The 8,217-nt window shown below is 56.3% G+C and overlaps 1 long non-coding RNA gene across 1 annotated transcript in view; it reads left to right on the top strand.

Annotated features, from left to right (window-relative positions):
- Positions 1-4,614, top strand: part of LOC106725534 — a 5,893-nt gene extending 1,279 nt beyond the window's left edge. Inside the window, exons 2-3 of the long non-coding RNA XR_001361416.1 lie at positions 53-55; positions 4,581-4,614. This is a non-coding gene — a long non-coding RNA (uncharacterized LOC106725534). The remainder of the gene's footprint in view (positions 1-52; positions 56-4,580) is intronic.
- Positions 4,615-8,217: the final 3,603 nt, after the last annotated feature.

The raw sequence follows: 8,217 nt of genomic DNA, 5'->3' as shown, positions 1-8,217 counted from the left end.
CCCCACAGAGCAGTGACACCGCCCCACAGCCCCCCCTCCAGGTTATTTATAGCGGGTGCTGGGCAGCCGCTTCTTCCCTGGCAGCCAGAGAACAGACTTCCTGGAGCTGCAGAGAAGGGGTTAATGCCTTTGCCCGGGCTGTAGCCACCCCCCACCCCCACCCCCCAGAGAGAGAGAGAGAGAGAGGGATTGAGAAGAGGAGGGGGCCTGGCTGTGGCTTCCCAGCCTGGGCTCATATTCCAATTGTCCAGGAAGACTTGTCAGGAGCCAGTGCCTGCTGGGACATGGGGAAGTTGAATGTGGATGAAGAATCGCACTGTATCAATGACGACGTCCTGACCTGGCCGTGCACTGTGGGTGGGTAAGAGAATGTTCGTAGGAAACACACCCAGGGTTACATGTGTACTTAGGGACACCAGGTTTCCAACTGCCTTTTAAATGGCTCAGAAATACAAACACACACATAGATACACACACACACAGAGAGAGAGAGAGAGAGAGAGAGAGAGAGAGAGAACAATGAAGCAGATGGTCAACAGGTAATGGGTATCTGGGTATACTTTGCATCATTCTCCCAACTTTCCTGTAAATTGGAAATAAAATGCTAAAAAGCAATGAAAAACGCCAAAACAACAAGGACAGCAGATGCAGCCATGGCAGGACCCACCTGAGATTCTGAGGGCACAGGTCAGGCGGCGGGGCACTGGTGTGTTTCAGTGGGTTGCCCGTGTTGTGTGTGTGTGTGTGTGTGTGTGTGTGTGTGTGTGGCTGGGCACTGGTGTGTTTCAGTGGGTTGCCCGTGTGTGTGTGTGTGTGTGTGTGTGTGTGTGTGAACAGGTCCAACCCGGGCGGGTCAGGCTCAGGAGGTAAGGCCTGTCTGGGAGCCACAGCAGCCTCGGGACCTGTTCTGACCGGTGGGCTGGTGCAGGGTTTAAAGGCTTAGCAGTCGTTAGGCTCTGAGCGAAAGCATCTGAGGAATGTGATTAGTGGGGCCCCAAGCTTTCCCAGGAGGTGCACAAGGTGGGCCCAGCCCTGGAGGACTTAGCCAAGTTCAAGAAACTCTGATACTGTGTCCACTCTGGTATCCCTGGCCTCAGGTCCTCCTCCTCTCCGCCCCTTCCTTCAGGCAGCCTTCCCTGATTGCTCCCACATCCCCCTCCCCTGAAATCTCACAGGCCTGGGTCTTGGCCCCTGGCTTTTCCCTGATGTGAACAAGTCTCTGAATGCCTTTTGGAGGGAGATGGTCTCTAACTAGCTTGGGCAGCGCCTGGCTCTCTCCCTCCTCTTTTACCTCTTCCCCCTCCTCCTCTGTTGTAGGCAGCCTCTTCCCTGAGGTGCAGGAGACTCTATAAGGAAAGCGGAGGAAGAGTCACCCTCAAGGCCAACCTCCACCTGTGGGAGTGTGCCAGCAACGGGGAGGGGTATGGAACCCCGAGATCTGGGCATGAGTCACTGTGATGGGGGGTGAGAGATAGTATAGGCGCGGGGGCAGCTCAGGGCAGGGATGGAGGGGACTGGGGGGTAGTGTGCTGCCAGAGCACCTTGAAGGATTTGAACGAGGGAGGAGGGAGGCCTTGACTCAAGGTGGAGTGTCAGGGTAGACGGAGGCAGGAGCTGGGGCGTGCAGGCTGGCTCAGCCACTGGCCAGAGGGGAACTCCAGGTGTCGCCAACGCCCGGGCCCTATGTTGTCAGGGAGGTTGGGCCTTCGCCTGCATCTCACTTCTGGGGACTGCTTTTCCTTCTCCCCTGCCAGTCTCTCCTGGGAACACTTCCTCCCAAACCACAGCAGGTGTCTCCTCATCTCAGCCCCGGGAACCTGCCTACGGAGCCTGGAAGGGCAGGGAAGCCTGGACTTGAACCTTCTAAATGTAACGGGTTAAAGACAAACAACAGCAGCAAACCCTGAGCCCCCTGGGTGTGCCTCGGAGGACTGCGGCTGGTGGAAGAGACCCTGCCCGCAGCTGTGAGCTGGCAGGCTGACAGGAACTGCTATCTAGAACCTTCGGTTCGTGGGGGCCTCCCCTGGGGCTGATGGGAGCCTCTTCGTTTTTGAAAATGCCTTCATGGCTATAGTGGCTATGAAAGACGAACTCAGCGAGGTCTAGAAGGCAGGTGGGTGGTTTGCTTTGTAAAGAGGTGGGTCTCCTAGATGTAGCTTGGCATCTGCGATGGAGAAGGTGTGAGGGCTTGGGTCTGGGCTGGGGGTGTCCTTGGAGCTCGGAAGACCGCAGGGCAGGCCAGGCCCGAGGCGGAGGGGCGGCTGGAGGGGCTCCCCTGGGGTGTGACTGGTCAGTGAACATCAGCAAGGGGCCTGCACAGCGGCGGGGTCACGGTGCTCAGGTGTGAGGGGAGGTGCTGTGCGTGCGGGTAAAGGGTGGGCGGGGGTGGGCAGCTGCCGGAGATGGGAGGGGGGACTGGCCATCTCTTAGTTTGGTCCAGAATGGTTCTGTCCTTCTGAGAAAGGCTCTGTCCTCTATCTAGTGTTTCTCAACAATTATTTCCATGATCACCTCCTCCCTCCCCAAGGAGCCTTTTTAGAATTTCCCCCTGATAGCCCCCATGGAACTTTAACACCACAGGTAACTGCACGCCGGGGTCTGTGGTTCTGTGGAGCCACAAACCATGGGAACATCCAAGTTTGCTTTGCTCCTTAAGCCCCACCTTTTGCCCCCTTGAGGGGCACGCTCTCCTCCAAACATGGTTTGCCTGGCAGTGGGCCACCCACGGTGCAGGCGGCTAGGCTGGGTAAGTGAGAGGGCCTCCCCTTAATGGCCAGAGTTGATTGGTACCGAGATGACCGGCTGATCTGAAAGGACTCAGTCAGAGTCCTCCCCTGGGAGTTTTAACTTGGCATCACAGAGGTGGACTATTTCTCCGTCTTGGAGACGGTGAGAGATGCCACGTGTGGAAGCCACATGGCCGTGCGGTAAGCCGAGCAGAGGGAAGAGCTGAGGGAACGAGCTGCTGCAGTCCAGCGAGGAGCAGGGGAGACGGGGGAGAAAGCACCAGGGGCCTCCCAGGCCCTGGGGACGCCCACGTGCCTCTGCCCAGCCAGCTGGAAGTGTGTCTCTGCCGCTCACTCCCCTAAGAATTCTGACCAAGTGCGAAGGGACAAGGAATTGAACAGAGTAGAATTCGGAGTAAAAAGTGACCAGGGACATGGAAAGGTGACCAGGGACCTGTCCCCATATCTGGGAACCAGGACGATTGAGGAGAGTCCAGACTTTCTGTACATCTAATGGGCAGCTGGGTCATTGTAGGTAAAAAGGAAAGGGTAGTTCTGGAGGACTGCCCCCCCCATGAAACTTTAATACCGCACACTGTGGGATGGGCAGCTGGGTCATTGTAGGTAAAAAGGAAAGGGTAGTTCTGGAGGACTGCCCCCCCCATGAAACTTTAATACCGCAGTACACTGTGGGGTTCCTAGGGACACTCGGATTCCCTGTGTCTCTGAGCAAGGAGGGACAGGGCTGGTTGTTTCTGGAAGGCTTGCTCGAACAGCAAGGTGGTCATGGTTTGGAGACACAAGTCTGGAGTTAAGGAGAGAGCAGAGTGGGCCGGTACAGCAGCCCAGGCAAGAGATGAGGGGGTACCTCAGTCCAGAGTGGGGTCCATCCTGTCCTGCAGGGCCACCACACTGGCCTATCTCATCTGGGGCTGAGACTGCTGGTACCAGGGCTGTAACAGATGGGGTTGCCTGAGTCCACCCCCCTCCCCTGAGCTTATGGCCAGGTGACATCTTGTCCCCCAGGTGTGTGAGGCCATCTCCTTATTTTAGCTGTGGTCACACTGATTTAGTCTCGGGCGACAGCGTATGCTTTGGCGATGCCATTGCAGACCACGGTTTTAGAGCATCGTTGGAAGGACAGCCATTGATTGTACTCATTCTGTATTTTTGTTTGCTGTGGCTTCTGTGGGATGTTGCTTTGATCTCTCCCTCTCTTGTTTTCTCCTGCAAAATCCGGGACCAGGGCGGCCAGGTCCAGGTAGGAGTTATGATCACCTCTTGTCACTCGTCTCTGAAGAAAACAAGTCATCGTGTCTGATTGATAGGGATGAAGTCAGCTCTGGAGGAGGTTTTACCTGCTTGTGAAGTTTGTGTTGGGGAACAGCTGTGGGACTTGTCTTTTCTGGGTTAGTTTGGGCTCCAAGGGGCCCTGGGGCCTGGCTCCGGGTTTTCATGTCTGTGGTTTCACAGCTGTCCTCCTGTCCCCTGTGCGGCCACCGTGGGCTGGGCTGGCAGGAGTCAGCCTCTGCTCCTCCCCGGGGAAGGGGTCCCCTCTGTGGGCCTCCCGCTGCTCCGCGCCCGTGGTCCCTGTGATGCACGTCTCACTCCCTTCACCTTTCCCCCAATTCCCGTCACTGTAAAGTGAAGTCACAGCACCTCCCGTGGAGGAACAGGGTAGGGATCAAGTGAGGACAGGTGTCATCAACCACTTCCCAGAAATGCTGTTTTGTGTCTTCGAGTTCAAAGTCAACAAACATTGAGGACCCACTATGTGCAAGACCCCGCACAAGGCATGACCATGGGTGCCTAGAACAGAGTAAGTCACTGCACAGCTCATGGTCTCAGTTCCAGCTGGAGACGTAGAGGCTGAAGCTGCACAAACAGCAAGGCCTTTGGGTTAATTTAGGGGCACCTGGCTCGCCAGCACATTCAAGCCCCCCAGTCATGGTGGGCGAGGGTTACTAGGGCACCTGTTTTCGGGTCAGATCAGGACAAAGTGCAGGAATCAACCGGCCAGGCTCCTGCAGAGTCTCCGGGTTTGGGAGAGAAGCGCCAGCAGGAGGCTGTGCTCTGTGGCCGGCTTTGCAGGGGGGCTGCCGCCAGCCGTTCACAGAGCAGTTCTCCTCAGAAGCCTCGCCCCTGTGGGTCAGCCGGTGCTCGGTCCTTCCCTGGTCCCTCCTGTGGGCCCAGCCCTGTGTCCGCTCACCCCGGGGAGGACAGGAAGAGGTGGCCCAGGCTGGCCCAGGCTCCATTCTCCGGGGGGATGACTCCCCCAAAGTGAGGGAACACCCAGGCTGGGTGTGACGAGGAGGATGGACGGCTATGGGGGCTGGATCCGTCTGTGAGGAAGAGATGGAACCCAAGGATGGAGACAATTGGATGCTGGAGGGAAGGAGGGAAAGAGTCATTCTTGTTGCCTTGTGTTAGGAAGGTCATCGCTGCTCTTAGAGGAAACATGTGTGTTGGGGACGTGAAAATCTCACACCCAACCCTTAACCTCTGCACCTCCACGCAGTGGGCTGTGAGAGAACCTGGCTCTGTGATAACAGCGGCTCGTGTGTATAAAGCCTCGTACTCGGCTTGGCAGGATTCCAATCCCTTTCGGCACCATATGGACTTACATAATCCGTACAGACCTCACTGCTCTCTGTGTTTGAGGGCTGAAGAAACCAAAGCTCAGGGAGATGAGGGTATGGGCCCAAGGTCACAGAGCCAATAACCAGCGGCCCAGGAGCCGAACCCAAGCAGTCTGAGTCTGAAGCCCTGTGCTGGGGTGTCTGGCTGCAGAGAGGACCACGCAAGCTCTGCAGGTCCTTAAAAATACCCTCTTGTTCCCCGGGATTTGCTGTGAAACAAGACTATTAGCTCTACCCCCACTCAACCCTGCCACGGAATTTCAGAGCCCACCTGGGCACCAACCATCCACTCCTTTGGCCGTTCCTACCAGGAGGCTGTTTGTGAAGGGAGAGTTGGACTTTCACACAAAAGCTTTTCATTTCCCTTAAGGAAGACAGTGCTCTCAGACTGAGCCCTGGAGCCATTGATTCGGATAATTGGAGGTAGGAGGTATGTATCCGTGCGGGAGAAATGCATGGGCCGAATAGGCTGCTAATGCTCCCTTTGGCAGGTGTATAGAATATTGACAAAGGAAATTCAAATGGTGCTTTACTTATTCGCTGGGCTGCTTGGGAAAAGGGAGACTGGTTTTGGAACAGAGCATAAATACCATCACAGGTGTCCTCAAATACTGATTCTGTGCAGGGTCCTTTATACTATAGGGTGCACGTAGTAGGGGCGCAGGTAGAAGCGGAACTGCCTGTCGGCATTGCATCTGCTGCATTCTAGCGGCGTGACCCTGGGAACATGCCAGTGACTTCGGCTCTCTGGGTCACAATTCCTTTTGCAAAGTGTTTTTCGTGAGGTTGTTTACACAAATGTCATACCATACAGATGCTCGTTCACTTAACAGTATGTTTTAGCGACCTCTCAATGTCAGCACGTTTGTGCTATGTGTCACTTATATATGTAGTCTATGTGTGTCATCTGTGCTGTGGCCAAAATGTGGCATAAAGTACCACGGCTGGCGGCGGCCCGTGTGACACGCTGCTCTTGTTAGGGAGACGTGCACACTTCCAGTCGCAGTTACTGACAGGGCCTCTGTGTGCAGCGTGGGCAAGCATTTCCCTGGTGCAGACTCAGCAGGGGGCTTGCTGAACTGGAGGAAACGGAACTTTTGTATTTTAAGGAGGCTGCTAACCCCGCTGCCCTCCGGCCCCTGGGACCCAGTATGTCCTTCCTCCGTCTGCAGCAGTTCTGGTGGATCTTCACTTGGCCAATCTGGTGAATCACAGCCTGGCTTTCATTTGCACGTCCCCGATTGCTCACGAGGCTGAACGTATTTTCATAGACACCACGGAAGGAGGAGAGTGACGGCTCCGGGAAGACCGATCCTGGGCTGGTCCAGGAGCGATGCCCCCAGGACCCGCGTGGGTGGTGCAGGATGAGGAGGGCGTCCGACACGGAGAACAGTAGCGTCACCCAGCCAACCAGACACAGGCCTGAACCTAAGGCCTCCTCAGCGCCTGGGGTCCCTCTAACTGGGGTCCCTCTAACTGGGGGTCCCTCTAACTGGGGGTCCCTCTAACTGGAGGTCCCTCTAACTGGGGGTCCCTCAGAACTGTCATTATCTGAACCTGGGAGCTTGAGTGGCGAGGATTATAGCCTTTTGGCTGCAATTTGTTTTAGTTGTCTATTGTTGCATAACAAATTACCCCAAATGTAACGTTAAAACAACAGCAGTCCCTGGTTTGCTCACGTTCTGTGATTTGGGGAAGGCTCAATGGTGCAGTCATGAGTTGTCTGATGAGGCTGGAGCATTCAAGAAGGCTTCTTCATTCATAGGCCTGGAGCCTGGGCTGGCTGGCTGCGCCAGCTGGGGCCTGTGTGTGTGTGTGTGTGTGTGGTGGTGGTGGGGGGAGATATCTCTCTGGGGCCCCTCCAAACAGCATGGCTCAGCCCTGCCCAGGGGCCCCTGTGGGCATGTGGCTGCCCATGTAGGCAGAGTTGGGACCGGGAGCAACTGGGGGCTGCCTCTAGCTAAAGTAGGGGTCCCGCCTATTGGGAAAAGAATGGTGGGTTTGTGGAGAAGGAAGAGATATTGCCCCGACCTCACAGCCCAACTCATTGTCCCGCTCTCCCCTTCAAAGTCCTGCTCTCATTTGGGCTCCTTGGAGAAGGCCGATGAGACAGCCAGAGGTAAGGAAGCTTTGCGCACACACTGTCGTGGGCTGAATGCTTGTGTCCCCCCAGCCCCCCAATTAGTATGTCAAAGTCCTCACCCCCATGTGATGGAATTAGGAGATGGGCCTTTGGGAGGAGCTTAGACTTGGATGAGGCCGTGAGGAGGAGGCCCTCCTCGTGGGGTTTTTGTCCTGTGTATCTGCTCATATCACACCCAGCGCTGTGGTGCTTAATGAGATGCACAGACTCCACAGAGCGCCCGGAGAGCCCCGGGAAAGGTTCCTCTGTTTATTTCCAGTTGGAATCTTCAGCGATTCTCGGAGCTTTTCCTTGGAAAGGCTTTCGTGGGGCAGCTTGGAGCCCACACCATGGCCACTCAGCAAATGTCAGCTGGGAAACGCCACATGCTTTCCACGAAAGCTCCTCACCTCCAGGCTCAGCCTCCAGGAGAAAGGGTCTGGCCAGGCCAGCCACCGGCAGACGCCCTGGCCATGTCACCTGGGCGCTCCCCTTCCCTCAGCAAGGCCCAGGACCGGCGGGACTCCCAACTGCCCGGAGACTACGTCCAAACTCCTCCTCTGCTCCTGCAGGGGGGTCAGCCTGCAGGGGAGCGTCCCTTTTGGCAGGGGGCGCAGCCTGTGCAGAAGCATGGGGGGTGTGACTGAGCAAGGATGGGGAGCAAGTCTTCCCAAGTCATCCGGGACTTCCTTATCTCCTGCCCTGATCACGAAACTCCAGGAGCACTTCC

This window comes from Myotis brandtii, unplaced genomic scaffold (assembly GCF_000412655.1).
Source record: "Myotis brandtii unplaced genomic scaffold, ASM41265v1 scaffold17, whole genome shotgun sequence".
NCBI classification, from domain to species: Eukaryota; Metazoa; Chordata; class Mammalia; order Chiroptera; family Vespertilionidae; genus Myotis; species Myotis brandtii.
The sequence above is the reverse complement of the archived record's forward strand: the minus strand, read 5'-3'. Positions and strand labels throughout refer to the sequence as shown.